The following is a 13,654-nucleotide window of genomic DNA, read 5'->3' on the forward strand; positions in this document are numbered from 1 at the left end:
AAAACATTTTAGAAACATATAGAGAAGGCATGTCAGATACAGACAGGGTAATTAGAGACACTGTACTCGAAAAGCTTGAAAATATTGATTGTGCTTTTAAGTAAAACACAAATTTGTCAAAATAAAGAGAAAAAAATTAGATTAAATTGTATCTTTTTTGAAATGAAAATATAAATTTTGGGTTGACCACATAGATGTGATGGTTCCTTTTCTCTGAAGGTAGAACTGGGACAGTTTTATAGATATAAATATTCTGCTGTATTCATCTTTAAATGTTCACAAAGAAAAATTTTTATTTATGTATTACATTGGCTCTTTCATGTTAAAATAGCCTCTTTAGAGAGGCTGTCTAGTAACAGAAACAGTACAGAAGCAAATGTTCTTCTGTAGGGCACAACTAAGGCTAAGGGATTTTCTGTGCAGGTATCTACCTTTGTAGAAGTGACTCAAGTGGCCCACAGAGGAAATAGATATTGGGGCAGAACTCAGAGTATGTCAGGTACTTTACACCTTGCACAGGATAAGAAGGAAAGGCAGCCACACATCATGTCTGCATGGAAAAAGAAAAAAAAAAAGCGGTATCAATTAAAATGTGCATGGCAGAAATAAAAGAAATCCAATGTAATGTACTTGGTGGACATTTATTACTCTGAGAAAGGATGATATCTCTGGTGTACTAGAGATAGATATGAATGAAAAGAAAGCAAGAAATTATCTTCCAAGATAGAAAAGGCACTAAAGGTCTACCAGACTTAAAGAGCTTGAGGAAAGAGAAATAAAACTATCACACAGATGGAAGGTTTGAGTTGTTTACACAGCAGTTTTGAACAGGAAGGAAAGACCTGCCTAAACTGAATGTAATTTCCTATATTACATACACATGAAATAGTTTTTTAAACAATTATCTAGGTCCAGATACCAGACTAAACCACTGAGGAAGAAAAATATGTTCTTCAGGAGCTGTAAAATGCAGACAATCAAGGAAAAAGAAATAAAAAGATCTGGTGATAGACTGGTCTGAAATAAAGCATGGAAATCACCACAATAATTTTGTGTTCAGTTATTTTCATATAAGGCAAATTCTACCTTTCATTTGTCTTCTTTGAGAGGCAAACACTTTGCCTCCAAGTTTCAAAAAATCATGAGCTGTTAAACTGAGTCATGCTCTTGACAAAGACCCTGAAAAGATTGTATGATTCCTTGTGGTTCTGAGCACATTCAATGGCTAAAACAGTAGTTCCCCATATTTTTCAGTTTATGTATAATTTTTTTCCAATGATGGTTCAATATGGAGTCATTCAAAATGCTATAATTTTTCAGCCTTCCTCACAGATGAAATAACTTTGGTTTTTCAGGCATAGTTAATGAAGACCTAAAAAGAAGTCCAGGAAATCTGAGATCCATGTTACCCCAGGTCAGCTGTCAGATAAGAACTAGATAAAGGCTGAAAACCACAGAAACAACCAAAAGATATGAGTCAGTTGGAAGGGAAAGAACTTAGATCCTGTGGTTCTCTCTTGATAGATGTGAGCAGTTTGAGCTTTGAATTCATTGTCCTCTCCAAAAAACCCTCATTTCTCATGTCAAAATGTGAATGTGATGATGCTTACTTCCTATTTTTTTTGGGGGGGGAGGTGGGGAGGTGGGGGAGTGGGGGAGAAGGGAGGGGGGCATTGGGTGTTAAGAACCAGCTTCCTTTGTTTCCTTAATCAACATCTCCACGGAATTTCAAAACATAACCTCTTCACCTTTTCCAATAGGTAGCACAACAACAGCAGCAGAGGGTAATCATTTGCTGACATGATGTAAACAGCCTTCTGCTTGAGGAATGAGAAATGAAGGGCCTGATGAATGCTTCCTTTTCTTTAACTGCACTGGAGATGCAAGCACTGGTGACTGGTGCTACGTCTCCCATCTGTCAGCAAGATGTGGCACAAGTGCTCAGATGCCTTGCTACCCTTCTTTGCAATTTGTCTGTTTCCATTTCAAGGCTGCCAGACACATTTTCTTGTGCAACCGAATTCAGTGTCAGAAGGATGACTTGAGAAGTGAATAATTTGTGCTGCCAGGAAGAATTGAATTTGCAGTCACCTTGAATGCGAAACGGCGCATTGTTATGGATTGTAACCTAAACTCTTGCTCTGCCCATCAGAAGGAGGAATGACAACCAGCCACAGATCAGCATACTGCTTGTTGCTTATTTTACACTTTTATAAAAATTGCATTTCTTATTATCAGTAATTTGCTTTAACAACAGAAGACTCGTTGATCCTGTAATAGTAGAAGGATGTACCTACTGCCGCTCTCATGATTGGTGTCTCTGGCATTAATACCCCTCGAAAGTAAAAATGCAGTATTGAATATGTCAATGATGATAGTAACTGGAATATGGATATTTAATAAGTAGTTAAAAAAAAGGATTTAGGATGGCATCATACATTAGTAATGCACCAAATACTAAAAAATAAATGGGGATGGAATGAGTGACAGAATACCTGTTTGAAGAAAATGATATTTTGGTAAAAGAGTTCCTAAATATACCTGGTGCTCTGCTGCAGATCTCCAGGATATTGTTTAGCTATGGGAGACTATGCTGTGCAATATGCCATATGATATGATTATGTGTTTGAGAACAAAGCTTAAAGACACAAAAGGCAAAAATAAAGTTATTGTCCACCTGACTGCATAATGAATCGTATTGGTTTGATCAACTCTCTGCTAGCTATTTTCAAATGTTGAGGTTTTTATATAACCAAAATGTTTATAGTCAGATAATCAGACTGATTTTTTTTTCTAATATACGTACTTTGTAAGTTTGAATTCTGATAAAAACCATCAGAAGTAAAGCTAAAGTAAATGGACAATAACAAAAAGAAATAATTTTTCTTATTTCCTTATTTACATGGGTACACAGACACAGAAAAGGTTTAGAACCCTAATTTCCTAGATAGATATGGATTCTGATCCTCATATCAAACCTCACTGTCTTTGCGGGGTTATTTTATTTTTTGCTAAAAACTCAATATTTCTTCTCAAGAGAAAGAAACCAACAAAATCAGAGATTCAAATGGGATAGTTGTAATTCTGACAAAAGTATTCTTGAACATTTTTTCACATGAATAGACATTTCTTTGGCATTTTAAATTAGTTGAATTAAAAGTAATGTGTGGTAACATAGAATTTTGAAACATTCCTTTATGTGTGTTCTACATCACTGTATGATGAGAAGCTGAGATTTGAAATAGACTGGCTATATATATGTCGAAAATTCAGTGTAGTTCAAAAAGGATTAATGGTCCAAAGATATCTGCTAATTGAAGTTTACAACTGAGCTAAAGGATATTTCCCTAACAGTGGTCTGCAACACATACAAAGAATTTCTGTGAGCCATTTTTGAGATTTAATATGTCTGGGACCCCACCTGTGCTGATTTTTACATCCCTCATTAATAACACTCAGAGGCCACATTTCAAATATGTGTGTCTTTTCCCTAGAAAAATCTGAAAAGGACACTAAAGAAAAAAAAAAGAAATAATAAAATGAAAGAGAATGGGAGTTTCTATGAGTACCCTACAATTCTAGAAGTGTCAGTACCCTGAGGGAAGACATATATGATTTACTACAGATTTAAACAGGGCAGAAAATTAGTGTAGTTTGATTTTGAATTAATTTTATTAAACTGTTCATGTAGTCAACAATTCTATGCGCCATTACATGACTTATAATTTCTGTGAATAAAGTTCCAACAACATTTTCAGCTGAAAATATTGGGATCTTTCTTCCATAAGATGTATCATGGTGAATGGAGAATAAATAAGAAGTAATGTGAATGAAAATCAGGAATTTTATTTCAATTTCAATTTCCACTGTGCTGGATCACATTTTTAATCAGTTCACACTCCAAAAACAAACCTCAAAAGTATTTATTACTGGTTTTTAGTTCCCTATATTTGCAGCAGAGCTACTTGTCATCTCTTTAGATGGCCTAATACTTTATCATTTTCCTCAAGAGGAAAAAAAGTAGGTGTCATTTTGAGGAGTTGATCCCTGTGGTGTAAAAACAACTAGTTCTTTGGCATCCTCAGTGCTTAAACACAAATTTCATTATCACACCTCAGCAAAAATGTATAATAACTACATAGAGAGAAAGGATTTGTCAAAATTCTTTAGAAGGTTGAGAGGAAAACCAGAAGTAGGTGTTTTTTTAAAATATTATCCTGAAGCTTTTAAGCTAAGCTAAAATGCAAGAATTTAAGACATTTTCATTGTTAAAATTTTCTGTCACTTAATAGTATTTACATTAATAAGCCCCATACTTCACCTTTGCTTTCCTCTTGAATACATGGAACTACTAACGAGTAAGTGGGCAGTTTATTTGTGTGTGCATACATATCCACACACACACAGCCCTCAGTAAGTTTAGGGAACTGTCCATGTAATTCTAAATAAGATTGTTGAAGTAAAATTCCCAGTCAGGATACGTAGATTGTTTGGGGATATTTAAAAATTTTATTTCAAACCCTTCTTTTATTGTAGATTATGTCTCCATTTATATGATTTAATACATGCAAGTACTCTAAACTATTTGGGGAGATACTGAAAGGTCTGTGGGGAAACTGACATGAAATTGGTTCCCTAATTGCTTCACTCTGTTTTTTTGGGTTTTTTTTCATTTAGATGTCTAGACAAAGGTGTAATAGATGGGGACAGTGATTCTTATGATTATGTGTAGTCTTTTTTTTTGTATTTAAAAGTGAAGTTTTGGGCTTCTGAATGTTAATGCCAGGATCTATCCCAGGAGGTGGATGTGAATTGTCAGCTCTGTTCACTCAGAACAATGGTGGAAAGAGCCATGGTGTTCTAAGCACATGTAGATATTCCCAGTGGTATTCTTGACAGCAGCATTCCTCTACTCAGAAACAACATTTTTCCCTGCACGTGACATTTACATAACTTACAAATTTTACCTATGGTGTCCTGGTTTAATTTTGTTCCATCCTCATGAGGTTATCACAGAAATGAAACCACTCAGACATGAACTGAAAACATAATGTACAAACAGGTGTTGTCAGAACTGCTTTAGGATTCAGGGGGTGCAATTCCACACAAGGAGAGGAGACTGGGGGTACACCTGCAATGCACCTTCTCAGACTTTGACCCTTTGCAATACACTTTCCAGCTAAATGTCTATGTACTGTTTGAAAGCAGAGCTTAAGCCCTTAGTGGATGAAATAAGGTAATATTCCCCTGACAATTCTGATCACAATAGTCATTAGAACTTCATGCTATTGTAAGATTTCTTTTCATTATGTTTTTTATTAATATATTTGGGTTGTCTTTAACATGATTTAAAGTAAATTGATATATGAATTACAAAATCCTTAAAAAATAATGCTTTTCTCTTGAGTTTGTAGGAATGTAGATTAAGGGGTAACTTTGTTAAAGTGCAGGTCAGCCCTAGCCTTCTATTTAAAGAAAATTTTTTTTTAATTGTCAGTTCTTAATAGATCTATATATTTCATCTGAATTTCATAAAATATTATTAAAAAATAACCTCTAACTAAAAGAGTTCAGACAAAGCAATTTTCTTTAAGACAAGAATTGCTTTCCTAAGTGGCAAAAGTATGCTGTCAGATCAAAAATCATGCCATTCCAGAAATATATGTCCCACAGAGTCCACTCGGGAGCACATAAAAATATCATTTTCTTCTTTCTGAACTTCTGATATACTGTAATTTCTGTTTCTTCCTTGAGTTTTCGATTGACAATAATTTATTTCAGCTTCATGACATCAGTTCAGTGCTGCTTCAAAGTTCCACCTTAAACTATGCTCTTAGACACCCACTCCTTAAAACACACACAATTGTGTGAATATGATATCTTTATATTATACTTAATTTCTTTTGGGTCATCTAGAAGTTTTTTTCTACCTCATGGGCAACTATTAGAAACAAAATTTGCAGTTTGACCAAAGACAAGCTCCACAGACCTGAATCTAGAAAAGTTATTGCTAGTATAGATCAGCCACTTTTCCTTTGATTATCACTCCATGTTAATATTTATATATGTCGGGAATGAATTGAAACCTATTACTACAGTTACCTATTACTACTACTATTCTGTTTTCTTTGATTGTATAAGAATCAAATGTATTTATTTGGAAAGCTAATTTCTTAATTGAATGCTTTTTTCAGCAGAATTATTTCTACTGTACCGTCTGCTGCTTTGGGAGTGAGGCCTGTCTAAAGCTGTGGATATAAGCAATCTACTTTTCAGGAATGATATTCCTCTGTTAAATAGCTGGATTTATTTACTTGTATAGGTGAAACACTGGGACATGTTTGCACAAGGGCAAAACAGCAATATGTTCTGTTACAGTCAAAGTTTTCAGTTCATTCCTTAAAAAAGGTGCAGGAATAGAAAGCCACTAAATTCACTATTCACTGTGCAGAGGTATGCAGTAGAGCACACCAGACAGATGAGAAGAGCAAGGTGTCAGCCTCACCAGATCAGCACAATTCCTGTATAAAACAGCCCTAGAGGATTCCTGCATAAAACAGCCTAAATAACCCAACCATTCCAAGAATAGCCTTTGTGTACATGACTCTTTTATCTCTTGAAGCAGAGAGAAACAGCATGGCAATAGCATAGAGGGAGGTAAAGAATTACATCTTAGCAGTTTGTTACTTGGTGCTGTTTTTACCAAAACCACAGAATTTGCTGCACAAAAAAATTACTATTTTCCTAGGTACAGAATTACCTTCAATGAAGATTTCAATTGGCTTCTGTGCCTGTCTGTATATTTACAGCTCACATCTGAATAATTTTCACAGATATGCTGTTACATATGTAAACATCATTAAAATAAGTGGGTTTATTATGTTGTATTTATTTCCATGCACTGCAGTAATCCACGCCATGCTCTTAAATCTTCTGGGGTTTATTTTTTAAAGAAAAAGGCACTCATTTTGTATCTTGGGGTACAGAAATGAGTGGTTAGTTGGCTTAAGGTATGCAGACAATTCAATAAAGGGTTCATCTCCCTACAGTTTAACAATTGTTAACAGAATTACTGTTAAAGTGTATATTATTCAGAATAGCCTGATAGAATCAAAATAAATTGCTTTAAAATTAAAAAGAAAAAAGAAAAAGAATTTATTCTCATAGTAGAAAAAAAGAAGCAACTTCTCATAAGTTTATGTTTCTGATCTTGGTTTCTATTAGTTAATGTGAAATATAGCAAAAAATCATAATTAATTTTCCTTTTCTGCAAAAGTGTCTATTAGGTTTATCTTGACTTATCAAACACTGAAGCAATGTATTTTCTTTTTAAATAAAAAACATACATCCTTTAAAATTTTAGGACTTATGAAAGTCCTAGAAGATAAAAAAATGTACCTACATTTTATGCAGATCTATAAGCATCTAAGGTATAGCTTTCGGAAGTTATATTTAACGTTGCATGGTCATATGTCTGTGTTTTCAAAAAATTTAAATATGTGTTGACTATAAGCAGAAAATGAGAGTCTAACCTCCATGAATAAAAGCTGAATTGTAAAAAAAGAATAAAAAACAAACACAAAGGAAAAAAAGCAACAGCAATGTGTGAGGAAATTTAAAACCATAATTTTCGTATCATTTTTTCAGGTCATTGTATGCTAGCATTGTCCTTGCTATCATTTGTCTACAATATCTCAAGTGTTTAAAAGACAAAAATATCTTTCAAGTCTCAATTTAATACTCGCAAAATAAATAAATACTCTCAAAAAAAAGTAAAGAAGCATTAAAGTGAATGTATAGCATTTATTTTACTTTCTTGAGTGTTTAATCTTTTCAGGTGATTTTTGGCTTAATTTTTAAATAGGAATATTGTATTTTTCAGAAGTAGATTTGGTTCTATTTGAAGTTTAAGAAAGATAGGAGGTGTCCTAAAAGCATTTTAATACCATCTTATAAAATATCTAAAGACTAATCGAATAAGGATTTCATTATATGAAGTCATTTACAGAGACATTCAGTAAGTTTAAATAGGTATAAGATTCTGCACTTTTCAACAGAAGTACCCCTTTACACATCATTTTAAGGGAGATCAGAAGAACATAAAAATGTGATCTCAGATGTTTTGGTATGTCAGCAGTCTGCATAATGTCATCTTAAAAGAACAATGTAATTACATAATTTTTCCTAGTATAGCCTGATAACTTGTTCTGTTACATTTTTATCTCTATCATGTCAACAATATTGTACAAGGAATTGTTGTGCATGAGCACAGATCCAGCAACATGAGGAAAGTCTGGGAGTTCAATGTTCTTTTCAGTAGTGAAGACTTCACTCAGATTCTAATCTACATTACATCCAGGTAAAATACTGAAACATAGAAAAGATGTACTGGGGTAATGAAGGGCTGAGTGAGGCCTGCCTTTAGCAAAGTGAGTTATAGATGACAGGGTAGCAGAGGATTAATGTGATTTAAAAGGTTAGGAAAGACTAGGCTATAGAGGCACAAATCCTTGTCTATGGCTGAGTACTGCCCTGAAGGCAGGGTGGGAAGGTAGGTTTTTATATCCTGGTCCCAAAGCATGCTGTGAGACAAAGTCACAAAATGAAATTTAGAGTACTCATCAATACATTTTAATAGAAAATTATCTATATCAAGAATTCAAACTAAAGATTAATGAAAGCTTTTTCTGGTTACTTAGCTCAGGGATAGTAAATATGACAATCTTTCCTTTGTTTGATTTAATTTTTGGAAACAGAAAGTAAAAATTTTTGAAACCCTTCTCTTTTATCTGTACAGGTCAACTTTAAAACCCATAAACTGTAATGAGCAGCTGTCATCTATAAGCACCAGCATTGAAAAGGCATTATTTACACTTAGGTTTTTCTTAGCTACATCTTACTACTCTCCTTCTGCAATGCAGTGCTTTATGAAGGTATTGCTCCATTAAAAGCAGTTGATTGCTTGCTATACTCTTTTCTTATTCTTAACCAGAAAGCTAATTTCAGGAGCATCAATGTACCTATAGTAATTTATTCATCTGACAGAATTTGTCACAACATCAGTGAATAAATTATTTTATGCTGACATTTGTTCCAACCCCACTGCTCAAGCACTGGAAGATGAGGGAATAAAGCAAGAGGAGACAAAATTGATTTTTTACCCTTTCTGCTAGGTGATAATACTGAACATCCATCTTAACTTTTAAGATCAAGGCTAGAAGTTAATATACAGCTGAAGGCAGGGAGGGATAAAGAATCCTCCAGATCAATATTATGCATTATAAACCACCTGCATGCAGACAGTGTCAAAACTAATACTGTAGCTACAGTATGAAACTGGAACATCAATTCAGCACTACCTTTTTTGGAGTTCACATGAGAATGTTACATTGCAAACTGCCAAACTGCTCTTTTACTGAATTAGTGATATTTTAGTCAAATAAAGTCCAGTGGAACCTTAACTAGGATGTTGATTCACGTGTTTGCATCAAACTTGCAGTAAACAGCATTTCCTTGCAAATCTTTGTACCTGTTTGCAGTCAATGTTTATAAAAAAACATTTCTCTCTAAAATAAACCCTCTGCTTTAGCAGCTTCTGCCTAAAACCAGGCTCAAAACTAGATACTGCACCTATTACTTTTAAGAGGTTCTCATTTCCAAAGCACATTTTTTTTATTGCAAACTACTTTCATCAAGGCACATGAAGCATCTTGGCACAGTACAGTAGATTGATAATGTCATCCCAGGGTGATGGCACGATGAAAGGCTTTCTCAGCATAGCCTTTCCCTGTTGTCCATTGCGTTGGCAAAAATGCATGAACTGTCAGCTGTCTCTCTTTTTTACCCTGCCCATGTGTCAGATGAGGTTACATGTCTTGTTAAAGAAGGTGACAATGATTCAGCAGTCAAAAGCAACAAACTCTGAGCATCTGTGACCACATTTAGTTAATGCATTTCTCGCATCCTGCTGCTTTCCTTGTTTGTGTAAGGTTTACTGACAGGTAAATGTTGCTGAAATACAAGTTATGGCAAAGCTCTTGCCTATTCCCAGGCAAGAATCTGAGATGCTTACCCAAAGCCCTTGATCTCTGCTTAGCAAGTTTACTTGTTATTCACCATCTGTCACAAATCACTCAGGGCAAAACTGTGGCCTCAGGCCTCTTCTGAGTCAAATAGGAACCACAAGTGTGCACCCAAATCCAGATGCAGGTAAACCCTTAGACTTCAATGTGCAATCTGCCTTCACACTTCCTTCATTTAAAAAAATAAAAAAACCCTGAATTATTAAAAATTGAATGAAATGTCCTTTATGATAGGAAAGATATCAAGCATTTTTATAATAGTTTAAGATTTTACTTTCCTTATTTTAGCTAGTCCTGTAATTCAGAACTTGGCCCTGTTTGAAGCATTCTAAAGCAGCTGCTTTGTTTATTTACTTAGTCTTTTGACTTCAGCTGAATTTCCTGCTGTGCCTGGCGGTAGCAAGAGCTGGAAAATGAAGACATAAAAAACAAACCAAATGAGCACACAATCTGATAAAAAGACTGATTTTCAGCTATGATATTTTTGTCAGTTCTCTAAACAACTGTAAAAATGTAAACTGGTGCTGGCAGCTAATATAAATTGCTTTTCTCTATTTGGCCTATAGCTGTAAGCACACCAAGTTGAAAAATAATTTATATATTATTTATGTGTCTGCAGGAAATGTATATTGTCTCTGAGGGCAATATGCTAACTAGAAATGATCAGGAAGTTTGTGAATAAATTTATTTTCAATTAATTGTGATGATTTATAAACAGAAAAACTTTGGAGGAATCTGCTTTTTAGCAAGTAGTGATCTGAGGCATTAATATAGGATATTAACGTAAAAGAAACTGTTTTATATTTGAGAAAAACAGAAGATTTGAGAAAGACAGAAGAATTTCACATTACTTCACCAAACAATTCAAAACAAGCCTTAATAGGGGCTAGAATTGTCTTGCTCATTTGACTGAAGCATTTTTGACAATGCAGGGCAATTTTGGGCTAACAATTATGGAAGAAGTTGCAAACTCTGTAGCTATGAAAAAGTAAAATCTAATGCCATGTCCCCGTGAAAATAATAAATTAAGGAATCAGTAGTATTTTTTAAATGAAAAAGATAATAGTACAGATTTTTCATTACAAAAATAATAAATTTTCTAAATTCTAATATCTTCATTTAAGTTTGCAATTTATTCATTTCTGCCATGCAATTCCAGATGGGAATTGAGGAAAATAAAAAAAAAAAAAGGAATTATCAGGATGACTCTGTGTCTATTGTATTTTAAACATGATGAAAACAAAAGAAGAGAATATTTTAATCTTTATTTACAGCTGAAGAATCTTAGCTGCAGAATTTGAAGTGACCGGTCTATAACATGACTCAGAGTTGATCAATGGCAAAGCTTAGGATATCTCACTTTCAGACCATTGTCATATGACTTGACCATTTTGGCACATAATGAAAAATACCATTACCTATCATTTAGCATGAAGTGGCAAGACATTTAGTCTTTGTCCCTTTCCTTGTACACTCATAGGTCTCAAGTTTCTAATTATTCTTTGTGTGGCCCTTCATTTTCCCGTATCTGACATTTGTCCCTTCTGTTACCTACATGATTTCACAAAGTTTGTTGGTAATGAATTTCCTGCCCAGTTGGACCAGGTTCTTGGTTTAGGAGTTTCTCCATGCACCTCTCTAGTTAGGGGCATCCTTGCCTTACTGAAGAGAAGTTTTGTGCCGGAGGGTTGGGGAGTTGCATCCAGAGAGGGATCTTCTCAGTATAAACTTGCTATTTTTCTTGAACTGATTTCTCTTTTGAGATGTTACCATTTCTTCAACTTCCTGATCTTTTAACTGTAGCTTAGCAAAAGGGAAAGAGAAAAAATTATACCAACTTTTATTTGGAAGGTCAAGCAATGGTTTCATCTCAAAGTAGAAGTCCATTATTGTCCTTTTGAAACAGTGCCGAGGGTGACTCACATGTCACTGCAAAGGCATCAGAAAGATTAGATCATAAGCGAACAATTACCTACTGCTAAAACAGTGCAGAACCATTTTCATATTAAAAATTAAGGCATTTACAACAGCCTGGGAAAAAAAACACAACAAAACAAAAGCAACAACACATTTAGAACAGTTCATTAATCCATTAATCTTTTCTCAGTATCCTATGCATGATACTTGCAGACTGTTGCAAGTGGATTAAGTATTATAATCAGTTTCAATTACTCCATTATTTCCACCAGAGCAGCTACAAATCCTCTCTTCTCTAGTGACATCTAATGTGGTTGAGAGGATGTCTAAATTAATGTGTGTTCTCACAAATTATATCCGATTAAAAAAAAAACCAAAAAAAGCTGAATACATGGCAAGCAGAAAAGTGACTGGGCATATTTTTTTAGAACTAGGTAGCAAAAAAGACAACATATTTCTGTTGCAAAATTACAAGCAGAGACAATATTCCTGTGACCACTTTAGTCCAGTAACTCAGTTGCAGGACATTTTCTACTAATTGGAAACAAATTAGCACTGTCTGGAGAAAACAGTGAGAACATTGAACTCTAATCTCCTACTAGAACATGTCATGCATATTATCTAGAAGGTTTGGAACATTTTTGTGTACAGCTATTATTTTTTTCTTAGCCTCTCATTATTTCATTTTGCCTCTGGGGTTCCACTTTTAGTCAGACATTAGTCCTATTTGAAAATCTTGAACAGTTGTGAATAAATTAAGAATGTTAATTACTGTACAAGTAATGTCATATTTGATAACTGCAGGACTATGATTTGGAAGCATATTAGATTTTTTTTTTCAGTCCTTGTTGTCTCTGTTGATTGTGTAATGTAAGAGAAGTGTTTGATCTGTGCACATCTCATGAGTTCAATATTTTGTAAATAACCTGACTGGATCTCTACCCACTTTAATTCAAATTTTTATATGGGTGGGTAGAAGACATTTGTATAAAATCTGGGATTCTATTTTGTAAATGTAAATAGATAAATATTAAAAACAAAAACAAAAAAATAACCTGTTAAATTCTTATGCAAGGTGATAACGTGGGTGTAACCATGTGTGTTTTAGCATTGTGAAGGTGTTTGAAGGGTAAAGTCAGATATTTACAAAACACTTAAATATGATCAACACCTAAGTCTTTCATCCTTAGAGGTACTGCACTTTAAGCAGAGGTGGTACAGAGATGTTGGATAGGCGAACTGGAAGGCAAAAATATTTTAATTCATATAGTGATGGAAACACTGTTCTCTAAATACATTTATTATACTTTTGCACATTGTAGAAACCTTTTATCTAGGTTTGTCTAGCTATTCACTACAGAAATTCACATGTTCATCAGAGTTGAGCTGTCTTGCAGAGTAGGAGATATCAAAACAAAGCATTATTGGAATATTCGTAGCAAAATCAGGTATTTTGGCGATTTAACAGTGTACAAAACAATTTATTAGGAGTCTTTTAAGGCTTTTCACATGTGGACATGTGTGGACATGCACTGATGTTCACATGTCTTTGTGATCTTACATGCTAAATGTTCATAATCTCAAAAAATATGTTTGATGATGAATTGAAACAAGTCCTCTATTACATTAGGACTTAATTTTAAATTTTTCTTCAC

This window comes from Molothrus aeneus, chromosome 6 (assembly GCF_037042795.1).
Source record: "Molothrus aeneus isolate 106 chromosome 6, BPBGC_Maene_1.0, whole genome shotgun sequence".
NCBI lineage: Eukaryota > Metazoa > Chordata > Aves > Passeriformes > Icteridae > Molothrus > Molothrus aeneus.